Below are 17,596 nucleotides of genomic sequence, written 5' to 3'. Positions count from 1 at the left end.
GGGTGTGCTCAAAAAAGGAAGAAAATCAAGAAGGTTCATCGATAAATTTTAACAACCTCTTTAAATTTATATAGATGTAGCGCTGCAGTTTTTTAATTAAAAAATATAATATAAAATTTTCTCAATTTTTAAATTTTATATAGTAAAATTTCTCCGGCCTCTAATTATTAGTTTTCAGTTAGATATTGAGCTGGATAGTTCCAGTGTAATGTTTAGTTATCATTTCTTTTTTTCTTTCTTAACCCACATATAAATTGAATCCTTCTACTTTCTATACAGAAAATAATTTTTATGTGTAAAAAGAATAATTTTATATTTTGTATGAGAGAGAAGAAAAAAATATTGACTAAGTACCACACTAATCTGTTCACGTCAGCGTCTAACTGGAAAATCGGTAATTAGAAGTCAGAGTGATTTTACTGTATAAAATTTAAAAGTTGAGAGGGTCTTATGTTATATTTTAAAGTTGAAAAGCTATAATATTACAATCATATAAGTTCATGAATAATTATTAAAATTTATCTGAAGGTTGATAGATGGGTTGTAGGGCATAAAATATGAATACTCGGCTACTTATACTGGCACTTGCCAGACTATTCAACATGCCCCCAACTTCTATTTGGCAGGGTACGACTATTTCATTGAGTGTTGGGCATGTACAACAAAAGGGATTAAGAGAGCCAGGTGAGATCTTTCCTACTACGCAATCTGATGCTTAAGGTAATAAAGGCATAAGGGGCAAAATAAACACAAAGTAAATGAACTCAGAGAAATATGGGAGTCAAGGAATATCAATACCTAATACATGTAGTATATATATAGTTATGGCCTCCCAATCAGGCTAAGTCACGTGTTATTAATCTTTGACTCATGCTCTGCCAGCATGACATGCGATGTTCCACCATATGATATAATTAATTTAAAACTTTTAAAATAGTAGTTACTAGAAGCCCAAAGTAGGTAAACTTATAGGTTCCTAGACCTATAGGGCTATAGCGCATTAAATGTGGGCAATTAGGTCATATAAAGCCTATCGACTAAAGGTAACTTGCTGCGTAAGATGCCAATTGTGTGAGCTATAAGGTTCTCATTAAATAAGCCTAGGTGCTTTTTCACGTTACTTAAACTTGCTTCTACCATGAAGGAGCCGAGTGGTTCTTGTCCTAACTGGTAGAGGGTTGTTCCCAACTCCTTAGGTCATCAAGGACGACCTTTAAGTCGTAAAGACGACCACCTTTTTACACTTAAGATCCTTTAGTTAAGAAGCCTTCTGCGTATATGGTTTCTTATAGTCTTCCAGTCGCATACCCTTATACTGTTAATCTCATATAACTCAAATTTCCTCATAGACACGTGTCAATCATTTAGGGGTTGATTTATTTTAGATTATATTACTATGTAAGACATTTAACTTGAACCCATGTGTTTTTTTTTTTTTTTACTCAAAGCATTTTTTAGCCATTGACCTTTACATGAAAAATCACTTGGTACTCTTGCTTCTAATTGCATCATATTTAATATCTAAATTTTATAAAAGTATAATTATCAAACCTTTGAACATGTAAAAATGTAACTATTGAACTCATAAACTTTATAAAAGTGTAATAAAAAGTCAGAGCATATGAAAGTCACATCTATTTATTCACCGATCACAAGATTAAATAATTACACTTTTATAAACTTTAGATATTAAATAGGATGCAATTAGAAGTGACTTTTCAAAAAAAGTCAAGAATAAAATGATGCTTTCGGCCCTTTTTTTAATTTACTCTTCAAATAGTGATAAAATTTCATTGTTGGACGAGGCTAAAAGCCTAACTTGAAACATTTTATATATACATATATACATTAGTATTTGAAGCACATTAAACTATGGAATAAGATATAATATTAGGAAATGCATAGTTAATTATTATTATTATTATTATTATTATTATTATTATTATTGAAAGTTAAGGACTCAAAAATCTTTAACAAAAAACTGACACTTGAGTTCGCCAATAATTGACGCTTGGCACAATTAAAAGTAATAATTTTATTAATAAATTTCACTTTAGTTTATCTTTTTCTAAATATAAATTAATTATTAATATTAGATAATTTTAACAAAATAATTTTATTAGAAAATATATAATTATTTCAATTTCAAATATAAGATAAATTATATATATATATATATATATATATATATATATATATATATATATATATATATATATGTTACAAAAATTTTTGAATTTTTGTCATTTTTTAATTTATAAAAATATGTATAAAACAGATGTTAATATAATATTAAATAAATATTATATAAAAGAATATGGCACAAACATTTTACCAAAAATAAAAATATGAGTTTTTATAGTTCTTAACACTTGAATAAAAGTAAATTTTAGTTTTTTTTTAAAACGAATTAGTTTATAATTGACATTGATGTATAAAATATGAATGTATAATTAAATAATTAATAATATTTAAAAAAAGGCCATTTATATAAATATGTTTGTTTGAAATAAACTAAAATTATAGTTAAATTGAATATATTCCCTTATATTTTATCTAATATTTCAAATTTAAAAGTTATATATTTTAAGATAAAATTATTTAGTCAAACATTATCCAATACTAATAATTAAATTTATAATTAGAAAAAGATAAGTTAAAGTCAATTTTTTATAATTATGCCAAGTGTCAATTAATGATGAACTCAAATATCAAATTTTGGTAAAAGATTTTGAGTGTTTAGCTTATATGCATGTGTGTGTATAATATATATATATATATATATATATATATATATATATATATATATATATATATATATATATATATATATATATAAGCATAATTCATTTAAAAAAAAACTAAAATTTATAAGTCTGCATGTAGTATGTGTGTATTCAATTGTCAAGAACTATAAAATACTTTTATTTTTATTTTTAATTTAAATTTTTGTGTCGGTTTTTATATAATATTTATTTGATTTGTGGTATGGAGCGAGTTGAAGGAAAAAGTAGTCTGATTAAGAGAAGGAAGGAGAAAAAATAGAAGACTGGTAGTTTTATTAAAAAAAAAAAAAAGAAAGAAGGAGATAAAGGGCACATTTGTAATTAGAAGGAGAAGCAAGGGTTAATTTGCTGCCATTATTCTATTTTCCTCTACCTCTCAAAGAATCTTATTTCCGTTCCTCCCTCTTCCATTTCCAAACTCTAGAGAGAAACATATACAATTACAGAGTTTCAAAGAGAGAATGAGAGTGAAACTAATAAGAATTGAAATTCATTTCAAATTTGAAAGAAAAATCAATCGAATCAATAAAAAAAGAGAGAAAATTTATCATATTTGCAATGCAAATTTCTTTTTCCCATTTCAGTACCCATTTTATCTCATAAATTTAGCTTTTACTTGATTTGCACATTAAGGAAAAGGAAAAAAAAGAACCCATCACATGACTTGAATCCAGATCTCATCTCTATGCTTGCATTGCAAAAGGACACAAAATCTTTTCAGAGTTTTCAGCTTTGATATCCCACAAGAATGGTGGGTATTGTAACACCCCTTACCCAATCTACAGTGTAGCTAAGCAAGGAATGTTATACTCTATACCGGAGCACCTTATCTTATCTTGTTTTATCCATTATTAATTTCAATCTCATTATTAATTAAATCAAAATATTCAAATGGGGAAACTGATGGAGTCTCCCCTGTTTTATTAAGATTTGTCCTGTTTTATCAGTCATGTATAATCTCAATTTCATTTTCATCTATTCTATAATATCAAATCATAAAATCATTTCCATATCAAATTTCAACTCATATTATACATAGAATTTACAAATTTATTAATTTACATCATGTACAAATTAATTACACAAATTTATAATTTACATTACAAAATTAATGCTTAATTGTAATATACAAAAATAACTATTATGGCCTAGCAGACCCTACTAAAATGCCCTTCATCGGTGATAAATGCATAATTTATTAATTTTACTTCTATCACATTTAGTGTTTCTAAGGTATCTTTATGCCTAATTCAGTTGATTAAAATATAACTATCTATTAGGCATATGTTTAGAGAGTTGTTAAAATAATTGTGTTAAATGGAGAAATTTTCAGCATTTGCATTAATTTGACTCTTGCTGCATTTTTTAGGGTTTTGGTAAGTCCCAGAGCATAAAAGTGTGGAAGAAAGCTTGGAAAGGTCAAAGGATTAAGAAGCGTTATTGATACAAAGTACACGGGTTAGGTAAGCACAACCACAGACCTGTATAACATTCTGCCAGAAGAAATCTAGAGAACTGAGGAAGAAACAAAGTACACGGGCGGTGTAAGTTGACCCGTGTAAATCCTGGAGACCCGTGTAACCTTCTGTGCCAATGCAAGACATACCCATTCAGCTCCAGTAAGTTTCACGGCCCTGGGCTGTGTAGAGATACACGGGTCGTGTATTCGTCAACAATTATTTTCCTGATTTTGCTCCAGTTGCAGTTTTTGATAGAGAGAAAAACTGTTAAACCTAACCCTAGGCCATTTATTATAAATAGAAGAGGCAGCAGCCGTCACAAAAAAAAAAAAAAAAATCAGACCTTCATTCTCCATTCACATTCTAGATTTCTTTAATTTTCTTCTTTATTTTTCTGTAAGCCATGAACATAAGTGGCTAACTTTTTAATTCAGTTCAAGGGATTCAAGTTCTTTTGCTTGATTTGTGAGACCAGGTTCTTAATTTAATTTATGTCTTTTGAATATCTATTATTTTCTAATTTCATTGTCTTTGATATATTGAATGATTTGCTAAAAAGGCCTATTAGTTAATTGTTTGATGTGATTAATTGCTAGTTCATCTTCATAATCCGTAATTGTTGTGTAAGATTGAACATGAGTAGCAATTAGGTTTTATTGATTATGATTCCAGTTTTCGATAATAACCTAGGGAAACAATAGGGTGGATTAAATGATTTATGCTTCATAAATTATTGTTCAGCTTAACTATTTCTAATTCTTAAAGCAGTTATTAATTTGATAAGGATTGCTTAATACCAATTCAGTTAATAATTAGAGTCAACAACAGTGCTGGGCTCGAATTGATGAGTATAGGGAAGTTAGGGATTTTACCTCGCTGTTTGGTAAATCTACGTTAAGTATTTAATAAGAGATAATTGTATTTCTTTTGTCTATGATCAAATCAATGCATTGGAATGCGAATTACCTTGGACTAAAGTTTGTTTAATTTGAGAGTTTATTATTTAATTTTAGTTCTTAATTTCTGATTTTTGATTTCTTCTTTGGATTGTGAATTACCCCCCCCCCCCCCAAACCTTTGTTTCCTTTTCTATTACACAAGTGCATGAAATTTAATAATTTAGTCTCTAGGGTTCGACTTGGATTTACCACTTACTATAGAAAATATTTCATAATTGGTAATTTCAGTTAAATTAATTTCTGGTGAATTTTACAGCCATCAAGAATTTTGGCGCCGTTGCTGGGGATTAAAATTTATTGGATTTTGTGTTTTTAGTGTTAGGATATTTTGTTATTAATTTTGTTTGTGAGTTGTTGCTGTTTTTAGGTTTTTGAAAAAATTACGGTGTTACCATTCATTAAGAAGTTTGGTTGAATTTGGAGGGCGGCCCATACCTATTTTGAAGGCCAAATTCCATCGTTTTCTAGGGTTTTGAGGTATTTTTCTATTTTTACTTTGATTTCTTTTTGTATATGACAAGAACTTCCCAATCTGGTGAGTTGATCTTTGATCCAGAAGTAGAGAAAACAACTAAACAGTTGAGAAAATTGGCTAAGCAGATTCAGAGTACATCTGAAGGAGTCCAATCTCCAAGGGAGTTAAGTTCGGATTCAGATTTGGATTCAAATTCTGAAAATGAACCCATTGCGGCTAGGACTTTGAAAGAGTTGGCTGTTCCTGATCTAAACCAGTAGCCTTTGTGTATTCAATACCTTACTTTAAATGTTACTTTTGAGTTGAAATCTGGACTAATCCATTTGTTGCCTAAGTTTCATGGTCTTGCAGGTGAGGATCCACATAAGCATTTAAAAGAATTTCATGTTGTGTGTTCCAGCATGAAACCTCAAGGAGTTTCAGAGGATCAAATCAAGCTTCGAGCTTTCCCTTTCTCACTGGAAGGCACAACTAAGGATTGGTTGTATTACTTTCCGTCCAGATCTGTCAACTCATGGAATGGTATGAAGCAAATATTTTTGGAGAAGTATTTTCCTGCTTCCTGTGCTGCTAACATAAGAAAAGAAATTTATGGCATCCGGCAGTATAATGGAGAGAGTTTGTATGAGTATTGGGAGAGATTTAAGAAGCTGTGTGCAAACTGTCCCCATCATCAAATAAGTGAGCAGCTTCTGATTCAGTATTTCTATGAAGGACTTCTACCAATGGACCGCAGTATGATAGATGCTGCTAGTGGAGGAGCTTTGGTTGACAAGACACCAGATGAAGCAAGGAGGCTGATTGCTAACATGACAGTAAATTCTCAGCAGTTTGGAATGAGAATGGATCACACACCTATGAAGGTTAATGAGGTAAGTACATCTAACCTTAAGAAACCGATTTCTGATTTAACTTCTTTGGTGAGGCAGTTGGCTGTAGGGAACATGCAAACTGTTAAGTTATGTGGAATTTGTTCGGTTTCAGGTCATGCTACTAACATGTATCCTGCATTACAAGAGGATGAATCAATGCAACATGCTAATGCAGTAGGACATTATGGACAGCCACAATGCAGGTATGATCCATTTTCTAGTACTTATAATCCAGGATGGTGAGATCATCCCAATTTGAGTTATGGGAATCAACCGGTGCAAAACTGATACCATCAGCAGAGACCACAAGTGAATCAACCACCTCCACCTCCGCTTCCCCCAAATCAAGGTATGTCACTTGATGAAATTGTTAAGGCTTTGGCTAACAATACACAACAATTTTAATAGGAGACCAGAAATAACATTCAAAATATAGAGAGGCAGATTGGTTAGTTAGCCTCATCTATGAGTAAGCTGGAAGCTCAAGGTTCTGGAAAGCTTCCATCACAAACAGTCATGAACCCCAGAGAAAATGCGAGTGCTATAATGTTGTGAAGTGGGAAAGAAGTTGATAACCAGACTCCACATGAGCCAATGAAAAAGAAGAAGCAAGGAGCAAAAGAGTCTGAAGTTCCTGAAGTAGAGGTAAATACTGAACCTAAACTAAATAAGGTTAATAATTCCGTTCTTCCTCCATTCCCATGCAGGTTGGCTAAAAATAAGAAAGAAGAACAAGAGAAAGAAATTTTGGAGACTTTTAGGAAGGTGGAGGTGAATATACCTTTACTTGATGAGATCAAACAAGTTCCCAAGTATGCTAAATTCCTTAAGGAACTATGCACTACAAAGCGTAAGTTGAGGAATAATGAGAAAATCAGTGTGGGGGAAAATGTGTCGGCATTAATTCAGCAAAAATTAATCCCTAAGTGTAAGGATCCAGGTTCATTTTCAATTCCCTGCAGAATAGGTGATTCTAAATTTGAACGTGCAATGGCAAATTTAGGAGCATCTATTAATGTTATGTCAAATTCAGTTTTTCAAACTTTAAATTTGGGTCCTTTGAAAGAAACCAGTGTCATTATTCAGTTAGCTGATCATTCTAATGCTTACCCATTGGGAGTAGTTGAGGATGTGTTGGTGCAGGTTGGAAAATTGGTTTTTCCTGCAGATTTTTACATTTTGGATATGGAGGATAGTGTTCCCACATTAAAGTCATCTTTGATTTTGTTTGAAAGACCTTTTTCTAAAAACTGCAAAGACAAAAATTGATGTGGATGATGGTACCCTAACTATGGAGTTTGATGGAGAGACTGTCAAATTTAATATCTTTGATGCCATGAAGTATCCTGCTGATGACCATTCTATTTTTTTTATTGATGTTGCTGATACATTTGTGCAGGATGTTTTTGAGTTAAGCATGGAGGATGAGTTAGAAGTGGTGATTAATCAAGGAATTCAAGAAATTAGTACCAATCCACCACTAAGTGTAGAGGTTCAAGATGCAGTAATGGCATTGTAGTTATTACCTCCTGTTCTAAAAAGGTATGGAGTATCAAAGATAGACTTACCTGTATCTCACACAAAATTATTACCTTATGTGGTGCAGGCACAAGTTCTTGAACTCAAGCCTTTACCTAAGCATTTGAAGTATGTTTGCTTGGGAGACAATGAGACACTTCCAGTTATCATCTCAAGTAATTTAACAAAGATTCAAGAAGACAGATTGACTAGGGTTTTGAGGGTACACAAGGAAGTAATTGGATGGACAATAGCTAACATTAAAGGTATAAGTCCATCACTAGTATATTCCTGTGTATCTAGCATTATAGTCTGTTATAGGTTACTTGGGCATTGATATAATTTTAAGGAGACTGAAAATGAAATATATGCATAGATAAGATCCTGACAAGTAAATTATTCCCAAAGTGCAATAAAATATATAATTGACCTAGAAGTGTAAAATTATACATAGAGCTGTTACTTTTAATTATTCAGTTATTATTCTTTTAAAATTATGCACCACTAAGCAATTTGCTTAGCGCGTTGGTTTTTCCATCGCGTAGGTACTGGAGATTAGTAGCCGCCATAGCAGCAGCCACCACAGTAGTGTTCTAACTGTAGTTGACCAGATCTGCATAAAGTCTAGAGTTCATCTCATCAATCTTTTGTATTTTGGTAAGGCCCATATATAGACTAGTATTTTGGTTCATTGTGTATAAACATGATGTAATTAATAGTTTGTGTTGTAAATGAAAATTGTAATTATATATTTTGGATTGTAAATAAAGTTATGAATTTTTGTATATGAATTTCTATATGAGTGAATGAATGAACTTGAAATTGTATGAGTAGAAATGACATGATATGGCATGTAGAGATATGAAATTGTTTTTAACAGGTAACTAGTGGAACCTGCTAGATGTTAATAAAATAGAGGAGGTTCTACCCGGATATCCACAGAAATAAATTGTAACTTTAAAACAAGTACATATATATATATATAAAATTTCACCACATGTTTTCTATAAAGTTTAAAATTAACAATGGACATGACCGGATAAGAAAAGGTGCTCCGGCACCGAATGTGGCACTCCTCGCTCAGTTATACTGTAGACGGGTGAGGGGTGTTATAGGTTTTGTGGCATGTTGATCAATTGATGCTTATAATGCTTAATTATGGTCATTTGGTATGTTTTAGATTGAGAATTGATGTGAATTATGGAATGGAATTGATGGATGAGTGGTTGTTGGATTGCTGGAAATTCTGGACCTCTGAGTCCAGTGAGCTTTCATAGTTATAAGAAGAGCTAGACAGCTCCAATTAGTGTAAGACCAATTGGATATGAAACATAAGACCAAATGACACAATTTTCATGAAGAAACCTTGCCCAAAAACTGGCTATAAGTTGGTCTAAAATTAGCTTGAATTCGGAATTGGTGTTCTGAACCTAGCCAGATTTGACCAAATGAACAGTACATCTTCAATTAGGCATAACTTACACTCGAAAACTCCAAATTAGGTGATTCTTGAACCAATGGAAACCTAAAACATAGTATAACAATTCTTATAAAAATCATGAACCCAAATAATGACCCAAGTTGGTTAAATTGCCAAGAAAATTTTGTCTAACAAATCTGCCAGAACCAAACTTGACCTAGAAATCATGGACAAATGGCCATCCAATCAGTTTTGGCAAAAATATCATAACTTGGGCTAAAAAACTGAAAATGCAGTGATTCAAAGTCAAAATCTTCATAAGACCTAGAACTACAACTTTGATATTTTGACTAGAACCCAGATCCTAAAGTAACTTGGGAAAATTGTTAGGAGAAATTAGGACTTCTCAATCTGGAATTCCTACATTAGAAATTTAGTCATCTGCTCCAACACAAGCAGACAGACCTGCTTCTGCACCACAGAGGGGTAGGAAATCTGGCAAATCTGAGGTAGTGGGACCATCTCAGAGGCTCAGATCCGAGCCACAGAGAGGCCGGATAATGCACCACCGCGAGCTTATACCTTGAGAGCTCAGGAGGAGCAAGATGCCCCAGACGTCATCAGGGGTACGTTCTCCCTCTACAATATACCTGTGCATGCATTGGTGGATCCAGGATCCACTCATTCATACATCTGCATCAACTTACCCGTAGAAAGGGGGATACTAGTAGGGGAGAGTGACCAAAACATTCTGGTCACTAATCCATTAGGCCACAGTGTAGTGGTGAACAAAGTGTACAAGGGTTGCCCGTTAAGGATTCAGGGGTATGAATTCTTGGCAGACCTAATTGAGTTGCCTTTCCATGAGTTTGACGTGATTTTGGGAATGGACTGGTTGTCACGTCATCAGGCAATAGTTGATTGCAAATTGAAGAGAATTTCTCTGAAAACTTCGAGGGTAATGAGATCACGATTGTGGGGAAAGGACAGATTTCTTGTCCAATGTTATCTCACCACGATTGCAAGAAGAATGATGAGAAAGGCTGTGAAGCCTACCTAGCACATGTGGTGGATACTAGGCGTGCTAAGCCAAACTGAATGATATACCTACAGAAGAGACTTCCTGCAGGTATTTCTGAAGAGTTGCCAGTTTGCCACGAGAAAGGGAAGTCGAATTTGCTATTGAGACACCGCCGGCACAAAGACCCATTTCCATTGCTCCTTATAGGATGGCACCCATCAATTGAGGGAGTTGAAAACTCGTTGCAAGAGTTGCTTGATAAGGGGTTCATACGCCCGATGTGTCACCATGGGGAGCTCCAGGTTGTTGTGAAAAAGAAGGATGGGACTTTGAGGCTTTGCATTGATTACTGCAGCTTGAATAAAGTGACTGTGAAGAACAAATATCCATTGCCTAGAATTGATGATCTGTTTGATTAGTTGAAGGGAGCAGGAGTATTTTCTAAGATTGATCTCAGATCAGGGTATCATCAGTTGAGGGTGAAGGATGCAGATGTGCCAAAGACTGCATTCAGGACCCGATATGGGCATTATGAGTTTCTAGTGATGCCCTTTGGCCTAACAAATGCACCAGTGGCATTCATGGACCTTATGAACCGTATCTTCCATCCATACTTAGATCGGTTCGTAGTGGTCTTTATTGATGATATTTTGGTGTATTCCAAGACCAGGGAAGAACATGATGAACATTTGAGGATTGTTACGCAAACCCCGAGAGAAAAGAAGTCAGATGCTAAGTTGTCCAAGTGTGACTTCGGTTGAATGAGATTGCATTCCTTGGACACATAGTGTCACCGATGGGATTAGAGTGGATCCCAAGAAAATAGAAGCGATGATGGAATGGAAGCCTCCCAGAATACAATCGAGGTCGAAGCTTCTGGGGCTAGCCGGGTATTACGTAAGATTTGTGAAGGGATTTTCCTTAATAGCCGCTCCAATGACCAAGTTGTTACACAAGAATGTCGATTTGACTGGAATGACAAGTGTCGACCAGCTTTGAGAAGTTGAAGGCTATGTTGACAGAGGCACCAGCAGCACATGGTGTCGTGAAAGGACTTTTGTGGTCTACGGTGATGCCTCTCATAATGGGTTAGGGTGTGTATTGATGCAAGAGGGAAAGGTGGTCGCTTATGCTTCCAGCACTAAGGCCACATGAATGTAATTACCCTACCCATGATCTAGAGCTTGCGGAATTATCTTCGCGATCAAGATATGGAGGCATTACTTGTATGGTGAAAAGTGCTACATTTACACGCACCACAAGAGCACAAATATTTGCCAACCCGAAGGAGCTCAACCTTAGACAGAGACGATGGATTGAGCTCTCAAGGACTATGATTGTGTAATTGACTACCATCCCGGGAAGACAAATGTAGTTCTTGATGCTTTGAGCAGAAAATCCATGACACCTTGAGATCATTGAATGCCCGTCATCTTTGGTTCGAGATGGAGCTATTTTGGCCGAGTTGCAAGTGAGGCCAAACTCACAGCAGATTTTAGATGGGCAAAAGGCGATGAAAAGTTAATGGCTATTATGAGCAAAATCTCGAGGGAAAAGCAATCGACTATGAGGTGAAAGCAGATGGGTGTCTCAGACTATAAAGGAAGACTGCTTGTACGGATGATGGGGAATTGAAGGATGATTCTAAAAGAGGCACACACTAGTGTATATGCTATGCACCCGGGAAGTACAAAGATGTATCATGATCCAAGCTTCGTATTGGTGCCTGGTATGAAGAAGGACATAGCCGACTATGTGACTAAATGCTTGACATGTCGCAAGTCAAGGCGAACATCAAGTTCCATCAGTTTGCTACAACCTATACGCATACCCGAATGGAAATGGGATCAGTCACCATGGATTTTGTAAGTGGTCTACCTCTCACCCGTAAGAAACATGATGCAGATGGGTGATAGTTGATAGATTGACAAAGTCAAGACACTTTCTGCCGATTAGGACCGACTACTCACTAGAGAAGTTAGCGATTGTATATCGCTGAGATAGTTAGATCGCATGGAATTCCACTTTCCATCATATCCGATCGAGACCTAAGGTTTACATCGAGATTTTGGAAGAAGTTGCATGAATCCTTGGGTACACAACTCCACTTCAAGATGACCTTCCATCCTCGACGGATGGGCAATGTAAAGAGTAATCTGTAAACAATTGAAACCAATTAAACAAATACACATATTGAACTGAAATGATAATAATAACATGAAATATATGTCGTCCTTGAGGATATCTTTGAGGAGTTGTGTCATTGAGTTTGAGGGAAGTTGGGATAGATACCTCCCATCGCGTAATTTGCATACAACAATAGCTACCAAGCTAGCATCCAAATGGCCCCATATGAAGCAATCGTATGGGAGAAAATGTAGAACTCAGCAGTCTGGACTGAATTGGGCGAAGACAAACCGGTAGGGCTGCACCTAGTGAAACAGATCGAGGAGAAAGTAAAACTAATCAAAGCCAATCAAGGTTGCCTCGCATGCATGTAAATCTTATGCCGACCTGAAGAGAAAAGAAATAGAATATGTGGTTGGCGATAAAGTGTTCCTCAAGGTGTCACCGTGGAAGAAAGTACTGAGGTTTGGAAGAAAAGGTAAGTTGAGCCCTAGGTTTATTGGCCCATATGAAGTCATTGAACGTGTGGGACCAGTGGCCTACAGGCTAGCTTTACCACCAGAGCTGGACAAGATCTACAATGTGTTCCACGTGTCCATGCTTAGAAGATACCGCTCAGATCCTTCACATGTCATCTCCAGGGAAGAAATTGAAATACAACCGGATTTGACATATGAAGAAGAACCTCTACGGATCCTGGCTCGGGAAGTAAAAGAATTGAGGAACAAGCAGATTCCACTGGTGAAAGTGCTTTGGAGGCACCACAACACCGAGGAGGCAACTTGGGAAAGTGAAGAGACGATGAGGCAACAGTTTCCTCAATTGTTTGCATCAGGTAAATTTCGAGGACGAAATTTAAATTAGAGGGGAAGAGTTGTAACACCCTCCCGGTAGCAACTCCGTACATTCTACTGCTAGTGATCGGTCGGTCCCATACCTAGAACGTCCGGAAAAATATTTAAACTAAAGTCAGGAACCATAATTAACTCAAATATTAACAAGAAAAATTTAGCAAAAATTTTAGAAATAAAATACAACCAAGTCAAATGAGCCGGTGCCCAAGTGATGGGTAACCTAGAGGGAAGTTGCGGTTCTCGCAACTAGGAGCCCTAGACCCGGGGAAAAATTTATAAAATAATTTTTGGGACTTCAGAGAAGGGTCATTGAGGTTCCTATGGCATTAGAATGCCAAGAAAATATTTAGAAAAATTTTTCAATCGGTACAGACAATTTTGACCCGTTAAGCCAAACGGAGGGCATTTTGGTCATTTCGCTTTCAGAGACGATTTTTGGCCGACTTGTCCAGTTGAGTAAATAATTATTATGACATAAAATATGAATTAATATTTATGAGAAAATAATTAAAAATGAGTGAAAGAAATAAAGAAAAGAAAAGAAATAAGATTAATATATATATGATGTCATGATGACCTCAATTAAAATTTTTAAACCAATGGGAGATTAACAAGTTTTATTAAGGGATAAGAAAGATATAAAATAAGGCCAAATAATAGAAAAAAATTTGCATCTTCTTCTTTGTTTTCCCATGGCCGGCACCCTTCCCACATCTTCTTCCTCCATTGTTGCTTAAATTGAGCTTGAAATCTCCCAAAAACCAACCTTAAAATCCTAATAGTCTTTCACAAAAATTCATCCCCACATCACAAGGCAACTCTAGGCAGCCACAAAGAGGAGAAATTCTAGAGTTTTCACAAGTTCAATATTTATCACCATGATGTCATAAATAAGTCTTTTTCCTCATTTTCTTTTCTTTTCTCCACTACTCATTTCCAATTTAATTTCTAGTAATGTTTATTCATATTTTATGTCATATTAATTATTTACTCAACTAGACAAGTCGGCCAAAAATTGCCTCTGAAGGCGAAATGACCAAAATGCCCTCCGTTTGGCTTAACGGGTCAAAATTGTCTGTACTGATTGAAAAATTTTTCTAAATATTTTCTTGGCATTCTAATGCCATAGGAACCTCAATGACCCTTCTCTGGAGTCCCAAAAATTATTTTATGAATTTTTCCCCGGGTCTAGGGCTCCTCGTTGCGAGAACCGCAACTTCCCTCTGGTTACCCATCGCTTGGGCACCGGCTCGTTTAACTTTGTTGTATTTTATTTCTAAAATTTTTCCTAAATTTTTCTTATTAATATTTGAGTTAATTATGGTTCTTGACTTTAGTTTAAATATTTTTTCGAACGTTCTAGCTGTCCGGACCGACACCTGTAAGAGAATGTACTGAGTTGCTACACGGAGGGTGTTACAACTCTTCCTCTAATTTAAATTTCGTCCTCAAATTTACTCCGACTTAAGTAATCGGGGAGTTACGACCTCCTTGTATCTTCACTTCCTTGTATCGCCTCATCAGTGTCCGGGTTTGGCTCTTCCTGAGCTTCCATAGCATATACTTATGGTGCCACCCTGACTTCGGGCTTTTCAACTGTCTCAGAAACAATCTTCTGTGAAATGTCAGCCATTTCTGCTCTATCTGATCTTTTACCCCTTTGAACTATAGGGGAAGGTCTATCAACTTGCACCGGAGCTATTGAACCACTCCTCTGAGGGCAATCTCTTATGAAATGATTCGTAGCCCCATACTTAAAACACTCTCCGATTAAGAGCCCAGACTTCTCCGTGTCTTCTACCACAATGCATACATTCAGGCACTGGGGTTGATCCCCTTGTTATTGTGCCCGGGGAACTAGCTATAGATATTGCAATCTGGCCTCTGTGGCCTTGTGTCTGATCTTGTGAACCAGAACCCTTAAACTTCTTACTATCAGTCGGTATACTTGACTGTCCTGGTCCAAATTCCCTCTTACGCTGCCTATCTTTCCTATTTTGTTCATTTATTCTCACTTTCTCCACTTTTAATGCAGCTTCCACTAACTTGGTGAAGTCTGTGATTCCCAAGGCAGTGATCATGAGCTTTATATTGTCGTTCAATCCCTCTTCAAATCTCTTGCACCTTTTGGCTTCATTAGGGACTATCTCCCTTCCATAACGGCTTAATCGGACAAATTCCTTCTCATACTCACCATCGATACCGTCGCCTCGATTTATGAACTCTCTTCTTCTCTCTTCCAGGTATACAGTACCCACATATTTCTTCTTGAATTCTGAGAGAAAGAAGTCCCAAGTTACTATTTCTGGCTGCACTTCACTGGACACAGTATCCCACCACTCATATGCATCGTCTTGCAACAGGGATATGGCAGCCTCTAGGTTTTGTTCAGGAGTGCAGTGGAGTTGTTTTAAGACTCTGCTTGTTCTGTTCAACCAATTTTCGGCTGCAACAGAATCATCTTCTCTCTTGCCATAGAAGTCCACTGCTCCAAACTTCCTCAGTTTTTCCAAATGTGATTTCGGTTGTGGAGGTGGTGGTGGTGGTCTTCCGGCATTACCTCACCATTTGTCCAAGAAATCGGCCATTTGTTGAAACATGGCCTGTGGAGGCTGAGCAGGCTCTGCTTGAGCTGGCGGAGTAGGTTCTCCCATACCCCCAGTCTCAGCTGCTGCAGGTGGAGCATGACTCTCCACTTCCTCCTCAATGGCTCTCTGTGATGTAGGGTCCATATCCTATTCAAAATAACAAAGACAAACAGATCTGCATTAGTGTCACCTCGACTCTTACAAATGCAATGCATGGTATGGACTCAATCTAGGCCCAGAAACGCCTAAACCGTGCTCTGATACCAATAAATGTGACACCCCTTACCCGACTACAGTGTAGCCGAGCAAGTTATGCCACTCAGTGTGCCGAGCACTCTATTTTATCTTAATTCATTTTTATTCTTCCTTTTGAATATAACTTGTGAAATATAATTTATTTAAGCCTTTTATTGAAATTATAATTTATTTGAGGTTAGAATTTTATAGAAAATCCCAGAGTACCCTTAAAAATAGAGAAAACAGTTCTTCGGAACCTGTGAAAAACACTTCCTATGATCATATTCAATCATCTCATCACTCTCAAACTTCAATATCAAAATCTCAACATTTTTCACCATTCATTTCTCAATCATTCATCTCATGTGATAATCATGTACAAGTCACAGTTATGTATTCACTTTTCCTTTCACAAACACAATTTTCTTAACAATTCCTCTATTTGTCATTCATTCATTTCACATCATCATTAGACTCAAATCATAAATAAATTCTCACATGTGATTTATAATCACAAATTACAAGTACTTACATTAATACAAAATTATATTACATTTGTTTCAAATACATATGATAAAATAAGAGTTTAATTACAAAATTTACAAAAATCTCAAAATACAAAATGGGACCTAGTGTCCTACCAATGCACTGTGGATGGTGAGGTGACATGGACACTATGCAGAACTGTGAACTGCCTTACCGAATCTGTGATCTACTGGGCCCTCTGTCCAAATCTTCAGTACCTACGCGTTGCAAAAGCGACGCGCTAAGCATAAAGCTTAGTGGTGTCAATAATACAAGAAAATATAATATGCAAATAAAAATAATAATTTCCTTGCTATTGTGTTCATAAGAAATGAATAATTACTAACTTATTGTTTAGTCGAGGGCTAATCATGTTTTATGATATTAATTTCTTCATGCATTTCATTAATTATTTTCTTCATGATCTTGAGCTTCTTTGTATTTTTGTAATCATTCCTGATACTTAATTTTCGTATTTTCTTTAATAATCAATTCAATCACAGTTATACTTTTCCATGCCCAAGTAACCTATCTTCGACGATCGGATGGATAACGGGTCGTTGGCACCGACACCGCGGTGCCTCAAAGTCATACCATGGGACGCAGAACGCCAACCATGTATGCATCGAGATGGCTAAAAAGCCATGATATCACATAATCGGGCATAAAATCCATGAATACGTGAATAAAAGCCATGAATACGGGCATAAAGCCATGAATACTGGCATAAAGCCTTTCGCAGTACTGCTAAAAC

General features: G+C 35.7%; 1 non-coding gene across 1 annotated transcript; it reads right to left on the bottom strand.

The window, feature by feature from the left end:
* Positions 1-6,252: 6,252 nt before the first annotated feature.
* On the bottom strand, positions 6,253-6,359 carry LOC131169581 (small nucleolar RNA R71). The gene has a single exon (XR_009140495.1). It is a non-coding gene; the product is annotated as a small nucleolar RNA R71 (small nucleolar RNA).
* Between the last annotated feature and the right edge of the window lie 11,237 nt (positions 6,360-17,596).

This window comes from Hevea brasiliensis, chromosome 1, assembly GCF_030052815.1.
Source record: "Hevea brasiliensis isolate MT/VB/25A 57/8 chromosome 1, ASM3005281v1, whole genome shotgun sequence".
NCBI lineage: Eukaryota > Viridiplantae > Streptophyta > Magnoliopsida > Malpighiales > Euphorbiaceae > Hevea > Hevea brasiliensis.
The sequence above is the reverse complement of the archived record's forward strand: the minus strand, read 5'-3'. Positions and strand labels throughout refer to the sequence as shown.